This window comes from Somniosus microcephalus, chromosome 2 (genome assembly GCF_052327205.1).
Source record: "Somniosus microcephalus isolate GS21.2 chromosome 2, FLI_Smic_1.0, whole genome shotgun sequence".
Taxonomy (NCBI): domain Eukaryota; kingdom Metazoa; phylum Chordata; class Chondrichthyes; order Squaliformes; family Somniosidae; genus Somniosus; species Somniosus microcephalus.
Genome location: NC_140988.1, coordinates 236,646,166 through 236,658,608, shown reverse-complemented (window position 1 = coordinate 236,658,608; position 12,443 = coordinate 236,646,166). Strand labels below are relative to the sequence as shown.

The following is a 12,443-nucleotide window of genomic DNA, read 5'->3' as shown; positions in this document are numbered from 1 at the left end:
AGTCAGGTGAGACACTCGCCACAGAATACCTAGCCTCTGACCTGCTCTTGTTGCCACAGTATTTATGTGGCTGGCCCAGTTAAGTTTCTGGTTAATGGTGACCCCCAGGATGTTGATGGTGGGGGATTCGGCGATAGTAATGCCATTGAATGTCATGGGGAGGGGATTAGACTCTCGTTTGTTGGAGATAGTCATTGCCTGGCACTTCTGTGGTGCGAATGTTACCTGCCACTTATCAGCCCAAGCCTGAACGTCGTCCAGGTCTCGTTGCATGCGGGCATGGACTGCTTCGTTATCTGTGGAGTTGCGAATGGCGCTGAACACTGTGCAGTCATCAGCAAACATCCCCATTTCTGACCTTATGTTGGAGGGAAGATCATTGATGAAGCAGCTGAAGATGGTTGGGCCTAGGACACTGCTCTGAGGAGCTCCTGCAGCGATATCCAGGGGCTGTGATGATGACCTTCAACCACCATAACCATCTTCCTTTGTGCTAGATATGCCAGGCAGTGGAGCATTTGCCCCCCGATTCCCACCGACTTCAATTTTACTAGGGCTTCTTGATGCCACACTCGGTTAAAAATGCTGCCTTGATGTCAAGGGCAGTCACTCTCACCTCACCTCTGGAATTCAGCTCCTTTGTCCATGTTTGGACCAAGGCTGAAATGAGGTCGGGAGCCGAGTGGTCTTGGCAGAACCCAAACTGGGCATCAGTGAGCAGGTTATTGGAGAGTAAGTGCCGCTTGATAGCACTGTCGATGACACCTTCCATCACTTTGCTGATGATTGAGAGTAGACTGATGGGGCGGTAATTGGCTGGGTTGGATTTGTCCTGCTTTTTGTGGACAGGACATACCTAGGTAGTTTTCCACATTGTCGGATAGATGCCAGTGTTGTAGCTGTACTGGAACACCTTGGCTAGAGGCGCGGCTCGTTCTGGAGCACAAGTCTTCAGCACGACAGCCGGGATGTTGTCGGGGCCCACAGCCTTTGCTGGATCCAGTGTGCGTAGTCATTTCTTGATATCACGTGGAGTGAATTGAATTGGCTGAAGAATGGCTTCTGTGATGGTGGGGACCTCAGGAGTAGGCCGCTATGGATCATCCACTCGGCACTTCTGGCTGAAGTTGGTTGCAAACGCTTCAGCCTTGTCTTTTGCACTCACGTGCTGGGCTCCACCATCATTGAGGATGGGGATATTCTTGGAGTCTCCTACTCCCGTTAGTTGTTTAATGGTCCACCACCATTCACGACTGGATGTGGCAGGACTGCAGAGCTTTGATCTGATCCGTTGATTGTGAGATCGTTTAGCCCTGTCTATAGCATGCTGCTTCTGCTTTTTAGCATGCATGTAGTCCTGTGTTGCAGCTTCCCCAGGTTGGCACCTCATTTTTAGGTACGCCTGGTGCTGCTCCTGGCATGCTCTTCTACACTCGTTGTTGAACCAGAGTTGGTCCCCTGGCTTGTTGGTAATGGTAGAGTGAGGGATATGCCAGGCCATGAGGTTACAGATTGTGGTGGAATACAATTCTGCTGCTGCTGATGGCCCACAGCGCCTCATGGATGCCTAGTTTTGAGCTGCTAGATCTGTTCTGAATCTATCCCATTTAGCACGGTGGTAGTGCCACACAACACAATGGAGGGTGTTCTCAGTGTGAAGATGGGACTTCGTCTCCACAATGACTGTGCGGTGGTCACTGCTGCCAATGCTGTCATGGACAGATGTATCTGCGACAGGTAGATTGGTGAGGGCGAGGTCAAATAGGTTTTTCCCTCTTGTTGGTTCACTCACCACCTGTCGCAGGCCCAGACTTGCAGTTATGTCCTTCAGGACTCAGCCAGCTCGGTCAGTAGTGGTGCTACCGAGCCACTCTTGGTGATGGACATTGAAGTCCCCCCACTCAGAGTACATCCTGTGCCCTTGCTGCTCTCAGTGTTTCTTCCAAGTGGTGTTCAACATGGAGGACTACTGATTCATCAGCTGAGCGAGGGCGGTAGGTGGTAATCAGCAGGAGGTTTCCTTGCCCATGCTTGACCTGAAGCCATGAGACTGCATGGGGTCCGGAGTCAATGTTGAGGACTCCCAGGGCCACTCCTTCCCGACTGTATGCCACTGTGCCACCACCCCTGGTGGGTCTGTCCTGCCAGTACAACCGGACATACCCAGGGATGGTGATGGAGGAGTTCAGGACATTGGCTGAAAGGTATGATTCTGTGAGTATAACTATGTCAGGCTGTTGCTTGACTAGTCTGTGGGACAGCTCTCCAAATTTTGGCACAAGTCCCCAGATGTTGGTGAGGAGGACTTTGCAAGGTTGACTGGGCTGGGTGTGCTGTTGCCGTGTCCGTAGCCAGTGCCGAGGTTGCTGCCGGGTGGTCTGCCCAGTTTCATTCTTATTATTTTGTTTCATAGCGGTTAGTTACAACTGAGTGACTTGCTAGGCCATTTCAGAGGGCAGTTAAGAGTCAACCACATTGCTGTGGGTCTGGAGTCACATATAGGCCAAATCAGGTAAGGACGGCAGATTTCCTTCCCTAAAGGACATTAGTGAACCAGATGGGTTTTTACGACAATCCGATAGTTTCACAGTCCCCATTACTGATACTAACTTTTTAATTCCAGATTTATTTAATTAACTGAATTTAAATTCCCCAGCTACCATGAATCATTGGTCCAGGCCTCTGGAGTACTAGCCCAGTGACATTACCAATACGCTACCGTTCCCCTTGAGGGTGCAGAGGAGATTTACCAGAATGGTTCCGGGATGGTGGATCTTAGCTACAAGGACAGGTTGGAGAAGCTGGATTTGTTTTCATTAGAGCAAAGGAGGTTGAGGGGTGATTTGATAGAAGTGTACAAGATTATGACGGGTTTGGATAGGCTAGACGGGGAAAGGCTGTTCCCACTAGTTGATGATACAAGGACTAGGGGACACAAATTTAAGGTATTGGGCAAGAGATACACGGGGATGTAAGGAAAAACCTTTTTACGCAGCGAGTGGCGAGGATCTGGAACTCGCTGCCGACGGAAGTGGTAGAAACGGAGACACTCAATGTTTTTTTAGGGGAGACTGGATAGGCACTTGAGGGAAATAAACTTGCAGGGCTATGGGGATAGAGCGGGGGAATGGGACTGACTGGGTTGCTCGACAGAGAGTTGGCATGGACTCAATGGGCCAAATGGTCTCCTTCTGTGCCATTATGGCTCTATGACCACTGAATAAAACCTTCATCATAAATTCACAGAATCAACAAAACGTGATGAAAACATACCCCTCCATCCTCGGCTTCATATACACGTCCTCACAGTACAAGCTGCAGAATGAACTTCAATTCAATAGACTAGTGGGGATTTTCAGGTCAACTGCACCAGTTGTGCAAGTGCAAAATGGGGCAAGGGGCATCAAAAGATTTGGGGAAGCAGACCGCAGACATAATTTGCACCTAATTCCATTTGTCTACAACGTCATCGCTGGATTCATTTTCTGTGCAAGAATTATTGCTCACATTTTGTGCTGTAGCCTCATTAAAGCCCTAGAAAGTACTAGGCAAACTAATGGGACTAAAGGTGGAAAAGTCCCCGTGACCCGATGGCCTGTATCCTAGAGTTTTAAAAGAGGTGGCTGCAGGGATAGTGGATGAATTGGTTGTAATCTACCAAAATTCCCTGGATTCTGGAGAGGTCCCAGCCAACTGGAAAACCGCTAATGTAACACCCCTATTTAAGAAAGGAGGGAGACAGAAAGCAAGCATTTATCGACCAGTTAGCCTAACATCTGTCATTGGGAAAATGCTGGAGTCCATCATTAAGGAAGTGGTAGCAGGACATTTAGAAAATCATAATATAGTCAAGCAGAGTCAGCATGGTTTTATGAAAGGGAAATCATGTTTGACAAATTTGCTGGAGTTCTTTGAGGATGTAACGAGCAGGGTGGATAAAGGGGAACCAGTAGATGTCGTGTATTTGGATTTCCAGAAGGCATTCGCTAAGGTGCCACATAAAAGGTTAGTACACAAGGTAAGAGCTCATAGGGTTGGGGGGTAATATATTAGCATGGATAGAGGATTGGCTAACTAACAGAAAGTCGGGATAAATGGGTCATTTTCAGGTTGGCAAACTGTAACTAGTGGGGTGTCGCAGGGATCAGTGCTGGGCCTCAACTATTTACAATCTATATTAATGACTTAGATGAAGGGACTGAGTGTAATGTAGCCAAATTTGCTGATGATACAAAGATAGGTGGGAAAGCAAATTGTGTGGAGGACGCAAAGAATCTTCAAAGGGATATAGATAGGCCAAGTGAGTGGGCAAAAATCTGGCAGATGGAGTTTAATGTGGGAAAATGCGAGGTTATCCACTTTGGTAGGAAAAATTAAAAAAATTATTTAAATGGGGAGAGATTACAAAATGCTGAGGTACAGAGGGATCTGGGGGTCCTTGTACATGAATCACAAAACATTAACACACAGGTACAGCAAGTAATTAGGAAGGCAAATGGAGTGTTGGCCTTTATTGCAAAGGGAATGGAGTATAAAAGTAGGGAAGTCCTGTTACAACTGTACAGGGCGTTGGTGAGACCACACCTGGAGTACTGCGTGCAGTTTTGGTCTCCTTATTTAAGGAGGGATATACTTGCATTGGAGGCAGTTCAGAGAAGGTTCACGAGGTTGATTCCGGAGATGAGGGGGTTGTATTATGAAGAAAGGTTGAGCAGGTTGGGCCTATAATCATTGGAGTTTAGAAGAATGAGGGGGGATCTTATTGAAACATAAAAGATTTTGAAGGGGCTTGACAGGGTAGATGCAGAGAGGATGTTTCCCCTTGTGGGGGAATCTAGAACATGGGGACATAATTTCAGAATAAGGGAGCACCCATTTAAAACGGAAATGAGGAATTTCTTCTCAGAGGGTCGTGAATCTTTGGAATTCTTTTCCCCAGAGAGCTGTGGAGGCAGAGTCATTGAATATATTTAAGGTGGAGATAAGACAGATTTTTGAAAAACAGCGGAATCAAGGGTTATGGGGAGCGGGCAGGGAAGTGGAGTTGAGGCCAAGATCAGATCAGCCATGATCTTATTGAATGGCGGAGCAGGCTCGAGGGGCCAAATGACCTACTCCTGCTCCTACGTCTTATGTTCTTATGAATGCATACTAAAATATTTAAATGACTACTAGGCACAATTTTCCAGCTTTTGAACTGGGGTTGGACTTTTTCTTTGTACAGCCCATTTTCGATAATGGATGTGGGCAATGATGGCAAGCTATCCTGAGAAGGTGATGGTGACAATTATCTTTATAACTGAATGGTTTGGTCAGCCACTTCAGACAGCATTAAAAATCAACCATGGGTAGGAGTAGCAAATGTTAAACTCTGCGTGTGCAGTAATTGCTGAGCATGCATTTTACAGCTCCTTTCACTGTGTTGAGAGCAGGAGCTCAAGCCTATAAAATTCTTCTAGGAAGGGACCAAGGCAGCCAGCGAACAAAGCCCGGTTTCTTTGCTACTGCAGCTGCTCTAAAGTGGCATTTAGTTTACTTCGAATGGTCTTAATTTACAATTTGTTTAACCAGTTCAGCTCCTGTTTGCTGAAATTCTGTGTTAAGTAGTAATGTAATACAGTAGCACGGGTTGTTAATGTGATATGAAAATAGCAGTGGGGATTAAGTTAACATTCACATACCTGTGTAAGTGGTTTAGTCAGTTTACAAGACAACAAAAGCAGTATTTGATATCAAGTTTGCTTCTAACCACAGTTGACAAAGATCCTGCATGCATTCGCTAATGAACTACACGTTAAACCACCTTCGCAGAATAGGCTATTGACCAAAATCCACGATAAACCCACAGACTCCCACAGCTACCTGGACTACACTTCTTCCCACCCCGCTTCCTGTAAGGACTCTATTCCATCCTCCCAGTTTCTCCATTCCCACCACAACTGTTCTGATGCCACCTTCCACACCAGTGCTAAGATAGGTCTTCCCTTTTCCTCAACCGAGGATTCCTCTCCACTGTGGTTGACAGGGCCCTCGACTGTGTCTATTCCATTTCCCGCTCTTCTGCTCTCACCCCTTCCTCCTCCTCCTCCCAGAACCACAATAGGGTTCCCACTATCCTCACCTTCCACATTCAACGGAGCATCTTCTGCCACCTCCAGCGTGATCTCACCACCAAACACATCATTTCTTTACCTCCCCTTTCAGCATTCCGAAGGGACCGTTCCCTCCATGATACCCTGGTCCACTCCTCAATCATCCACAACACTCAGTCTCCTTCCCACAGCACCTTCCCGTGCAAGCGTAGGAGATGCAACACCTGCCCTTTTACCTCCCTTCCCAACGTCCAGGGCCCCAAACACTCCTACAGGTGAAACAGCGATTTACTTGTACTTCTTTCAATTTAGCATACTTTATTCACTGCTCACGATGCGGTCTCCTCTACAGTGGGGAGCTCAAATTCAGGTTGGGCGACCGCTTTGCGTTACACCACCATTCAGCCCGCAAGCGAAACCCCGAGCTTCCGGTCGCTTGTCACTTTAATTCTCTGCTCCACTCCCACTCTGATCGCTCTGTCCTTGGCCGCCTACATTGTTCCAATGAAGCTCAATGTAAGCTTGAGGAACAGCACCTCATCTTTCAATTAGGCACTTTATAACCTCCGGACGCAACACTGAGTTCAACAATTTCAGACCATAACCTCTGCCCTGGGGACAGCAGCTGCTGGTAATGATTCTGCTGTTGCCATTTACACCTCCTCTGGTTTCTTGACTTGTCCCATTACCATCTCCTTTTGCCTTGCACTATAATTCCTTTCATCGTTTAATCTCTCCTGCCTTCCACCCTATCACAGACCTTCCCTTTTGTTCTTTCCTCCCCTTCTCCCTTTCCCTGCCCCACACTTGCTTAAAAATCTGTTATTTCTCTAACTTTTTCCAGTTCTGGCAAAAGGTCATTGACCAGAAACGTTAACTCTGTTTCTCACTCCACAGATGCTGCCTGACCTGCTGAGTGTTTCCAGCATTTTATGTTTTTATTTCAAATTTCCAGCATCCACGGTATTTTGCTTTTGTGTTGTTGCAGTAAAACACCTTTCTCTGCATTGTGCATCTTCTAATTACAGTTCTTACCTTGTTACTTATTTAAAGAATAACTATTCAGGACAGCTGTTTAAATTCTCAAACGCCTGAATCAATTGTACTGCGCAGACATTAATATGAAGACAAAGATCAATGTATTAAGTTTTACCATTTCATTAGCACTATTTAAACCAGTTCCGTACCCACATTGCTTCAACACCACATAAAAATCTATTTATATTAAAAAATGTTGCATTGGCAATATTGTAGTGAGTCTCGAATGTTGTCAACCATGTGACATCACAGACCAATCAGACCCCAACATTAGTTCATGATACCAAAGACCAGAAAACATTTAGGGAAAAACACTTTGATCCATTTTTAGCCAAGTAATAGCTCCCCATTCCTCTATCAAACCTCTACCCTGGGTATGTCACCCACGCTGCCTCACCTCCGCTCCTCCGAGACCCATTCCAAGTGCTGCAGCTTGCTCTCCTCCTTTCCTCAAAAGCACATCTAGTATTCCAAAACTCACCTCTTTTTCCGGTACATCGATGACTGTATTGGCGCCGTTTCCTGCTCTCGCCCTGAACTAGCTAAGTTCATTCACTTTACGACCAATTTCCACCCTTCCCTCACCTTCACATGGTCCATCTCCGACTCTTCCCTTCCCTTCCTTGACTTCTCCGTCTCCATTTCTGGCGATCGGCTTTCGACAAACATCCACTGCAAGCCCACCGACTCCCACAGCTACCTGGACTACACTTCCTCCCACCCCGCTTCCTGTAAGGACTCTATTCCATTCTCCCAGTTTCTCCGTCTCTGCCGCGTCTGACGATGCCACCTTCCATACCAGTGCTTCTGACATGTCTTCCTTTTTCCTCAACCGAGGATTCCCCTCTACTGTGGTTGACATGGCCCTTGACCGTGTCCGTTTTATTTCCCACACTTCTACTCTCACTCCTTCCCCTCCCTCCCAGAACCACGATAGGGTTCCCCTTGTCCTCACCTTTCACCCCACCAGCCTCCACATTCAACAGATCATCCTCCGCCATTTCCGCCACCTCCAACGTGATCCCACCACCAAACACATCTTCCCCTCACCTCCCCTTTCAGCATTCCGAAGGGACCGCTCCCTCCGCAACACCCTGGTCCACTCCTCAATCACCCCCAACAGCCCTTCTCCTTCACCTGGCACCTTCCCGTGCAAGCGCAGGAGATGCAACACATGCCCTTTTACCTCCTCCCTTCCCACTGTCCATGGCCCCAAACACCCCTTCCTGGTGAAACAGCGATTTACTTGTACTTCTTGCAATTTAATATACTGTATTCGCTGCTCACGATGCGGTCTCCTCTACATTGGGGAGACCAAACGCAGATTGGGCGACCGCTTTGCGGAACACCTCCGTTCAGTCCATAAGGGTGACCCTGAGCTTCCAGTCGCCTGTCACTTTAATTCACTGCTTCACTCCCACTCTGATCTCTCTGTCCTCGGCCTATTACATTGTTCCAATGAAGCTCAACGTAAGCTCGAGGAACAGCACCTCATCTTTCGATGAGGCACTTTACAGCCTTCCGGACTCAACATCGAGTTCAACAATTTCAGATAATTATCCCTGCCCCCATTTTTCATGCTGTATGATTTTTGCCACTCCCATTCACAACATTTTATCTTTCCTGCCTCTTACAAAAGTACAGGATGTTCTTCAATTCCTTCCTCCCCTCCTAAACCCCCCCCCCCCCCCCGTCTCTGCACCTACTTAATATCTTTTACATCTCCAGCTTTTTCCAGTTCTGATGAAGGGTCCCAGACCTGAAACGTTAACTCTGTTTCTCTCTCCACGGATGCTGCCTGGCCTGCTGAGTATTTCCAGCATTTTCTGTTGTTATTTAAGTATTCCAACAAGTTTTAAGCAAGGCAGCCCTGCACCTTAATCCCAGCTCCAAGCACAGTTCCTGAGCACATTGAGGTGCTGCTGCAGACTACAAGCGCAAGTTTTAAGCATTCGCACAGGCTCCCTCGGACTCAGAACGGGCAAATCAGCTGATTGTCGAGCACTGCCTCAGCAGCTGCTTTAAATTAAATTAGAGAAGCAGCTGGACAACATTCAAGAAGCCGCCTAATCGGCCAGGCCGAACACTGGCCCTCCAAACGCTCATTGCTTTTGTACACCAGCAGTGCAGTGTCCCTAAATCAGGTGCCGGCAATGCCTCCATGGCCCCCAAACACACAGGACAGCATCAGCCCTTTTCCCTGCCAATGCACTTGCTTCAAATCTATTCCATTTCTAATTTTTTCCAGTTCTGACAACAGGTCATCGACCTGAAACGTTAACTCTGTTTCTCTCCCCACAGTTGCTGCCTGACCTGCTGAGTGTTTCCAGCATTTTCTGTTTGTATTTCAGGCCCCACTGTGTTCTCTCCTCTGTCAAGGTTCAGGCTTCAGGCCCTCCCACTCCAGCCACTGGGCTCTCTGGCATCCTCTTCCTCCAATCTTGGGCCCTGCTCCTTCCACAACCTTCAATCCTATGGCATGTCCCCACTCCCATCCAAGCCTTCATCCACCATCTCTCTCTCTCATCAGCATGCAGTCCTACTTAAGGTATTAGCTTCACAACTACCAGGACATCAACGGGACCATTCCAGCTGGGGATGCAAGGTCTGTATCCACTGCTCCCTCCGAGGTCAGACCTTACCAACCACCCCCTCCCCCAACATGTCATGCTGCTTCTTAGCCCAGGACTCAACCCCCAGTTTCTTACACTTACACAGTACCCCAGCTCGGCCCAGATACCCACTAGATACATTCTGGCTTTCATCATGCTGTCTGCCCCACCTCTAACAAGGTGTAGGATATAAATTCAGTAAATGAATGAAAGAATGTGAGATTTGTATATGGGCACAGTAAAACAGACAGGAGAGAGGGAACTGCTGTGACTCCCTGACAGATGCCCAGGAGCTCACCTCTGGTATGGCAATGATAACATCTCGAAGAGGTGGCATGACACTTGTTAGGCTTCACACCAGCTGTAGCAAAATCAAAACCAATGTGAACTAAACTTTAAAAAGTTACCAGATGGTCTAATGACTTTTTAAAAACTTCACCTTAATGTTAACTGAGTCAACCGAGTCAGTGGTAGGGTGGAGATCACAGGGTTTGGGGAGAAAAATTTGTTTGAGACATATAAACTGGTCACATTGGAAGGCTCAAAATCAAAGGGATATTAAGGTTAGGAGGATAGCAAAATACTGCAGATGTTGGAAATCCGAAATAACAACAGAAAATGCTGGAAAAACTCAGCAGGTCAGGTTTGTCTCAATATCGAGTTCAACAATTTCAGATCATAACCTCGGCCCCTATTTCATTTTTACTTATATTTTTCCACTCCCTTCCTCCCCCCCCCTTTCCTTTTGTTTCTCTCTCACACCTGGCAGCTATCTTTTGCCCTGCCATTACACTTTACACCTAATCCCAGCCTATTACCATCTCGTCTAGCTTCTAATCTCTTTTACTTCTTTTGGTTCTTTTATTCTTTTGTCCGATCGCAGCCCTGCCTTCGATCTAGTTCCTTTTCTCTCCAGTTTTGAAGAAGGGTCAAACCCGAAACGTCAACTCAAATTTCTCTCCACAGATGTTGCCTGACCTGCTGAGTTTTTCCAGCATTTTCTGTTGTTATTAAGGTTAGGAGGATTGTTCCAATATCAGATTAAATGTTGTAGTCAACAGAGGATCATAATATTGGAGAGGAGATATCTGCGCTCCTCTAATCCTGGCCACTTGAGCATCCTTGATTATAATCCCTCAACCATTGCCGGCAGTGCCTTCAGCTGCCAAGGCTCTAAGCTTTGGAATTCCCTCCCTAAACCTTTCTGCCTCTCCGCCTCTCTTTCTTTCCTCCTCTAAAGAGCCTCCTTAAAACCTACCTCTTTGACCAAGCTTCTGGCCACCTGCCCGAATATCTCCTTATATGGTTCGGTGTCAAATTGTGTTTGATAACGGTCTTGTGCAGCGCCTTGGGACGTTTCACTACATTAAAGACGCCGTATAAATACATGTTGTTGTTTGGGGAGGACAAACAAACAACTCCTGCACATCAACAATGAAGCCCATTAATTCGGAATTTCCTGCTGACAATTAACTGGGATCTAAACTGCGAAATCTCAGCCCGGAATGGGCAGCGGGCCCCGCCGGAGGGTGAAACAGCCGCGGGCCCAGGTCCGCCTCCCGGCCCCCGGTAACAGGCAATCCGGCTCTCGGGGCCCACCTCCCCGGCCCGGCTCAAAATAACACAATGACTGGCGGCCGAAAGGAGCCCGGCCCTTTAATTCAATGCTTCCCCTCCCCCCCGCTGACAGTTGCTGGTGTTTCCGAGTCTGACCTCAGCCCCCGATCCGGGCCCCGACAGCCCCTGCTTGCCTACCGCTTTCTCCCGGCCGCCGCTGCAGCGGCTCCGCTCCTGCTCCTCCTCCTGCCGCCGCCTGGACCGATTCTCCGCGGCAAAAGTTTGAAAATGGCGCGCACCCGAGGACAGCGCCGCCCGGCGGAAACTGAGGGAACCGCACCTGGGGACAGCGCCGTCCCGCGGGGACTGAGGGAATCGCACCCGGGGAGGACAGCGCCGCCCCGCGGGGACTGAGGGAATCGCACCCGGGGACAGCGCCGCCCCGCGGAAACTGATGGAACCGCATCTGGGGACAGCGCCGCCCCGCGGGAACTGAGGGAACCGCACCCGGGGAGGACAGCGCCGCCCCGCGGGGACTGAGGGAACCGCATCCGGGGACAGCGCCGCCCCGCGGGGACTGAGGGAACCGCACCCGGGAAGGACAGCGCCGCCCCGCGGGGACTGAGGGAACCGCACCCGGGGACAGCGCCGCCCGGCGGTGACTGAGGGAACCGCACCCGGGGACAGCGCCGCCCCGCGGGGACTGAGGGAACCGCACCCGGGGACAGCGCCGCCCGGTGGGAACTGAGGGAACCGCATCCGGGGAGGACAGCGCCGCCCCGCGGGGACTGAGGGAACCGCATCCGGGGAGGACAGCGCCGCCCGGTGGAACAACGGCAGCTGTCACAAGAAAGGGTGAACGGCGCCTTTCACGACCTCAGGAAGTCCCAAACACTTTAGAGCCAATGAAGTATTGTTTTGAATTGTAGTCACTGTTCTAATGTAGGAAATGTGTAGCCAATTTGCGCACAGCAAGCTCCCACAAACAGCAATGTGATCTTTTTTTATTGATAAATATTGGCCAAGACATCGAGGAGAGCTTCCCTGTTCTTCGCAATGGTGCCACAGGATCGTTTACGTCCACCTGAGAGAGTAGGCGGGGCCTTGCTTTTAAGTATAATAGCAAAATACTGTGGAGGCTGGA

At 48.9% G+C, this 12,443-nt stretch overlaps 1 protein-coding gene across 3 annotated transcripts in view; it reads right to left on the bottom strand.

Annotated features, from left to right (window-relative positions):
- Positions 1-11,591, bottom strand: part of cep135 (centrosomal protein 135) — a 257,425-nt gene extending 245,834 nt beyond the window's left edge. For 2 of the 3 annotated variants that reach the window (XM_085970351.1, XM_085970360.1), the window contains exon 1: positions 11,456-11,591. The gene's annotated coding sequence lies outside the window, so the exon portion shown is untranslated. The remainder of the gene's footprint in view (positions 1-11,455) is intronic. The other variant, XM_085970370.1, reaches the window with a different exon arrangement.
- Positions 11,592-12,443: the final 852 nt, after the last annotated feature.